This window comes from Pistacia vera, unplaced genomic scaffold (assembly GCF_008641045.1).
Source record: "Pistacia vera cultivar Batoury unplaced genomic scaffold, PisVer_v2 Contig959, whole genome shotgun sequence".
In the NCBI taxonomy this organism is placed as follows: domain Eukaryota; kingdom Viridiplantae; phylum Streptophyta; class Magnoliopsida; order Sapindales; family Anacardiaceae; genus Pistacia; species Pistacia vera.
Window position 1 is genome coordinate 247,022 of NW_022196844.1, and position 6,435 is coordinate 253,456.

General features: G+C 40.2%; 1 non-coding gene across 1 annotated transcript; it reads left to right on the forward strand.

Moving 5' to 3' along the window:
• The first annotated feature begins 6,022 nt into the window (after window positions 1–6,022).
• LOC116121064 lies at window positions 6,023–6,129 on the forward strand. The gene has a single exon (XR_004126648.1). It is a non-coding gene; the product is annotated as a small nucleolar RNA R71 (small nucleolar RNA).
• Window positions 6,130–6,435: the final 306 nt, after the last annotated feature.

The following is a 6,435-nucleotide window of genomic DNA, read 5'->3' on the forward strand; positions in this document are numbered from 1 at the left end:
AAGTATGTTTAACTCAACTTGCCATGGTTGGCATAGTTGTCATTTTGAGATTATCCTTATTGTCTATCTTAAAAACATATTATTATGAAATAGTTCCACAAAGAATATTATTTATACTCAAGGACAACAATCTATTAGTAAAGTAATATTTTCACTTGTCCTAAGTGGATACAGAAATATAATTTCAAGAAACTGAAGAAAGATCATAATAATCCACAAGTTCCAAGAAACAAGCTTGTAGGTAAAATCAGACGATAAGATCCTACAACTAATGTTTTTTCACATGCTGCATTTCCAACTGATAGGTCCACCTCTCCCACGGCGAGCAATCTACTCTGTCATAGTTCCTGCACATCAGAACAAATGTGAGTACCACATCTTGTGTCAATGACCCAAGATGTTGGTGAGACAAGTTAATCTGAAGAACGTACCTAACAAAAAAGTAACATTCTTCCTCCTTTTTGCTAGGGAGGCCTTGCAATGTTTCCTCCAGTGGTTGGGATTCCCATAGTGAGTACAAACACCCTTCCTTTTTGCAACAATTCTTTCCAATGACTTCTAAGCCATTTCCTTCTCACTTGAGCTGGCTTCAACCAACATCAACGTTTCCTGATATTTTCATGCCTAATCAGTAGCCTTCAATGTTAGAGTAGATGCCCTAGAGCCAATCAATTATTGTAGAATTGACTCTTTATAATAATGTTCATTAAATCAATAGAAGGCATTTTATGCTATATCGCGTAAATCATTATTATTACAATATGTATTGATATATGTCCTTAGAATGGTAGAACCATGACGAGGGTATCAAGTATTTCAAATCTTGATAGTGAGAACCCTATGAGCACATATGGTGGCCATTCTAGAAACGTTCGTAGCCCCAGTATTATTTTGAAGTAAGGGCACAGATAATACGGTAAGGCTATCATAGTGTTGAACGATCCCGTCGAAAGGCAATGATTGATCTCACTTGTCAAGGTTGTTTGGTGACAACCTGGTGCAACACATGGGTGCTTGCTGTAGGCAATTACATCGCAGCAAGTTCACTAGACTGACCCACCAGAGGATTCCATATGGATGGTAACCCCAGTGTCTATGGAATAAATCCTTTAACGAATGGCGGTGCATGTGATCCTTAGACTTGAGATCACCAGAGCGCCTTTGCAGCGATTGGTGTAGTTTGACACTAACCTAACGCAGTTCTTTTCAAAGCTGTCAATACGGTGGTGATTAGCTGCATCAAGGAGTGTATCAAGACTATGGTGGATTGACAGAGGATTCATCACTCCCGGGTATGGGAGACAGTTATCTCACGACGCAATTCAGTATATGGCAATGACACTAAAACTGTGGCCACAGTGGGATTGCGTTGTTGCTCTATCCAGTTTATAATACGGGTCATTGGTCCAGAAACTGAATAAATAATATCGAGAGTAATCGAAGGTTGACACTATTTCTATGCCTTCGTCTCGTCGAGATAACGTATGATGAAAGGATCGAATTGCACGGTAACCATATCGTTGACAGGTAGCTACTTTGCTGAATCCGAATCTATCGGGTGGCCATGATGCCTTGCTAGGGGCCAATCTTGGTCTGTGTATTAGTGAGACGATTAATTGGTGTTAATCGCAATACTATACACTGCCGATATGATGAGGAGCCTAAGGGTCACACACATAGAAGACAATTTAAGATGCAAGAAGAAAGAAGGGCGTTTTCGTCTTTTAAGGCGAAAGGGTATTTTGGTAATTTCACAGTGCAATTAAATTTGCTGAGGTCGTAGCCTTTATTTAATTTGTTAGAAAAATTAAATAAGTGAAATTACGTTTAAATGTGTGTTCGCACATATTTAAATATATTATCATTATTGTTAAATGTTAATATAGTTTAATTGATTTAATTGAGATAATGATGGAAAAATAAATATTAAATTGGGAGTGTTTGGCAACATGGAGTGTTTGGGTTGGAGCCCAAGCCTATTCCGTATGGATTAGGGCAAATTGATTAACTATAAAAGAAAAGTATGTGTGTTAATTGAATAATTAATTGATTTCTTTTAGAAATTAAAAACATGCACAGCAGCCCCTTTTGAATAGACTCCCACGGCAGAAACTTTTGGCCTAAATCAAATCAATTGATTTGTTTTCTTCTTAACTTGAAGCCAAAGAGGATCTAGCAAATCCCTCTTTGGTTCTTTTAAGATTGTTTTCGTGTGACACGCAGGTTCGATCCTACACTTGGATCGGTAGCAAAACATTCATCAACAAATTTGGAGGAGCCTCCAACGTGCGTTTGTTCTCTCTAACTCATGTTTTTGGTTGCTATATGAATAGATCTTGAGCTACAGATCTGTGTACGCTCGCCGCGGCGATATAACCCATCGCTGTAGCGAGCGTTGTTCACGATCACGCTGGTGATGAAACCAGTGCTCGCCGCAGCGATATAAACCATTGCTGCGGCGATCGTCCCTGCGACGAGCGCTGGTGACGAAACCAGCCTCGCCGCAGCGATCGTCCTTCGGACGTGCGCTATACCAAATCGTCACGACAAACGTACGTTAGCGTAAACGTCAAGTTACCAATGCACACCGCGGTGATCTAACTCATCGCTGCAGCGCGCACTTCAGAGTGTGTAGGGGCTAAAATGAAAAGTTTCAAAACTTTTGGACCAAACTGTATATCTACAAATTGTCAAGGGGTAAATGTAATTACTCACAAATTCAAAAATTGATTGTTTTTGATATGTATGCTTTGTACTTGTTTATATATTGCATGGTGGCCCGGTACATGAGCCTTAGACCTAAGGGTGAATGTTTTAAAAATATTTTGGTATATATGGTTGTATTATTAAATAGGGCCTGCGTGTCCTGCCTTTCTCCCTTTCTTGATGTACATTCTCTTCTCATCTAACTCCCCTCGAATGTAAATCGAGGTTTCTAAATTTATTGATGTAAAGAATTGTATAATTATTATTGTAAATTTAGAACGATATTTTTTGTAATGTACTTGAAGACGGTGCAAAGGACGAGGCAACCATACTGAAGACTCAAGATGTTTTTACAGGACCCCTAGTGACCCACCGATTCCTCTAGGCTCGAGGAAATCGGTTTTAGTTAGGCCATGTACCGGTACGTTTATTTTTTGTTTAGAATGCATGCTAAGGTTAATGTTTGATAACATGCCAAACATGTCATTCTAACAAATATAATAATCTGATGAGACATTAAATAACAAACCCCTCAACTGAACTATATTAAGTCATGTAAGGCTTCCTCACCATTGTTTTAATCAAACCACTGTTCGTCAAAAACTTGTTCGCCAAAGCAGGGTACACTTCTACTAGTGGGAGGTTAAAATACATTGGAGTTTTCCTTAATGGTGTTGGGTCGACTTAAAATGACGGTTTTGCTTGTTCGCCAAAGTGAAGGTTGATAAACGCGTCATAGGCATAGTAGAGCATTACACATATTATGTGTACCTGTTGACATGTAGTGTCCACTCACTGTACTGAGAATCACACTTGAGGACAATGGTTGGGCCATTGGATTGTGTGATTGGCTTGTTGGCTTTCTCACATTTGAGGTTGATAGTGGGAGCTATCAACTGGTGTGGATTAAGTTTGTTGCCTACCTAATCAACTCATTTTGGCTTGTTCGCCAAAGCGAAGGTTTGAAATGGGCATGATGGGATCTCGGTCCCTAGGACAGTCATCAGTCTTTCCCGAGTTAACAGTGAGGGCTATTGGCTTGAGTAAAATAGTGGGAGCATCGTTTAATAAAAGACCATATTAAATAATAATGAACTTTATAATAACTTTATCTTTTCTGCAATTGTAGATTCACCAAAATAAGCATTATGAACTTGCGACCGATAATCGAGAAAGAAAACAGGTTGGATGGATCCAATTTCTCAGACTGGTATCGTAATCTTCAGATTATACTCAACTCAGAAAAGAAATTGCATATCCTTGAAAAGCCATACATGGCTGAGCCTGATCCTGATGCCACTCAGAAAGTTAAGGATACTTATCAAAAGTTCCTTGATGATGCTGATAGCGTTCAATGCTTGATGTTAGCATCGATGACACCTATGCTGCAAAAGCAGCATGAGAATATGGATGTTTCTTCCATCATTCTACACCTCAAGGAGCTTTACAAAACAAATGCTCGACATGAGAGGTATAAGGTGTCGAAAGCACTGTTTGGGAGTCGTCTGACTAAGGGAGCCCAAGTTGGTCCTTATGTGCTCAAGATGATTGAGCACATAGAGAGGCTTGAGACTTTGGGATGTGGCTTGGATGCAGAATTACAAATAGATTTAATTCTGCAATCTTTGCCTGACTCTTATGCTCTGTTCATAATGAATTTCAATATGAACACGATGGAGAAAACCCTGTAAGAACTTCTGAACATGTTTAGGACTACAGAGCAGGACTTGAAAAAGTCCAAGACTATTTTACTGGTTGCTGCCGGTAAACCAAAGGGTTACAGCAAGGGTAAGGCCAAGGCCAAACCCAAGTCTAAGCCCAAAGGATAGGTTGCTCTTGGGCCTCAGAGTGGCATAGGGAAGGGCAAGGTAGTCTGCTTCTTTTGTGGCAAGCCTGGCCACTGGAGGGAATACTGCAAGGCTTTCCTCGCAAGCAAGAGGAAGTCAGAGGCTACGACTTCAGGTATCTTTATGATTGAGATTAATTTCTCTCCCTCAACATCTTGGGTCATTGACATAGGATGTGGTATTTACATTTGTACTGATGTGCAGGGACTAAGGCAGAGTAGAGTGCTCGCCAAGGGAGAGGTGGACCTATGAGTTGGAAATGGAGCACATGTGGCTGCATTGGCTGTAGGAACTTATTGTTTATCTTTTCCTACGGGCTTGTTATTGGAACTACATAACTGTTATCACGTACCTTCTATTTCTAGAAATATTATTTCAGTATCCGCTTTGGATAATATGGGGTATCATTTTGAGATATCTAATGGATTGTTATCCTTTAGTTTGAATGGTATTTTATTTGGAATTGCAATGAACTTACCAAATTGCTTGTCGAGCTTCTGATTCTTCAACCGTTGTGGGTATGGTAGCGTTGCCTGGCTAGAAGGAGGTTTTTGCTCAAAACCACGATCACTGTGGCCACCAGATTCATCGTTGCGATGATTAGTTGAAACTTCTGACGCTTTTGGAGCAAGATCACGCTCGCCACGGCCACCATTGTCATCGCTACGGTGATAGTCCCTATGCTCATCTTTTTTCCTCGATTTTTCACCCTCTGAATTTTCCAAACTTCGTCCACTCCTCAAGATGATTGCATGAGCTTGTTAGTTGGGATTTTTCTCTGTATCGCTCGGAAAAACTCCTTGAACTCTTCCCGCTAATATGTTGTGAATTTGCCTAATTTGAGTCTCAAGGTTCCTAATAGAGACTGATTGATTTTGAACCAAGACGTCAGTCTTCTCAAACCTCTTGCTTGTCTCCTCAATGAACTTGGTCAACACATTCTCTAAATTTGATTTTGGCTCTTGAGGTTGAAAAACAGGAGCTTGTTTTTGCTCATTGTTGTTGCTCCATGAAAAATTTGGGTGTTTCCTCCATGCTGGATTATACGTATTGGAATATGGATTCCCTTGCCCTCTTTGGAAATTGTTGCGTAATTGGCTTGTTTAGGCTGAGCAAACGGGTTCCCTTCTTGGCAATCGTTCGATGAATGATTTCCTGCACAAACTTCACATGTTAGAGAAGAAGATTCAATTGCATTTATTTTCAACACATTACTTAATTGCTTCTGGATGTTCGAAAGTTGAGCAGCCAATGCAGTGTAACTGTCAACTTCATGCACTCCCGCTGATCTCCTTATTGAATTTCTCTCTGGAGTCCTCATATAGTTATTGTTCGCTATCACCTCGATCAGATTGTATGCTTCCTCTGGTGTTTTATTGTTCAAGGCTCCTCCACTTGCAGCATCAATCATAGCTTGAATAGTCGGTAGCAATCCTTGGTAGAACGTTTGTACTTGCGACCAGATTGGTATACAATGGTGAGGGCACCTCCGTAAGAGATCCTTATACCATTCCCATGCTTCATACAATGATTTTGAATCTTGTTGGTAAAAGTTGGTAATCTCACTCCTCAGTTTGGCAGACTTTGTAGGTGGAAAATACTTAGTGAGGAATGCTTGAGCCAACTCATTCCATGTCGTGATACTCCCAGATGGCAACGAAATCAACCAAGCCTTAGCTTTATCCCGAAGAGAGAATGGGAAAAGCCTTAGCTTGATTGCATCATCAGATACTCCATTATGCTTGAATGTGTCGCATATCTCCAGAAAATTTGTGATATGTAGGTTGGGATCATCATTAGGTAACCCAGCGAATTGGATTGACTGCTGAATCATTCCAATAATTGTTGGCTTAATCTCAAAATTGTTCGCTTGAACGGGTGG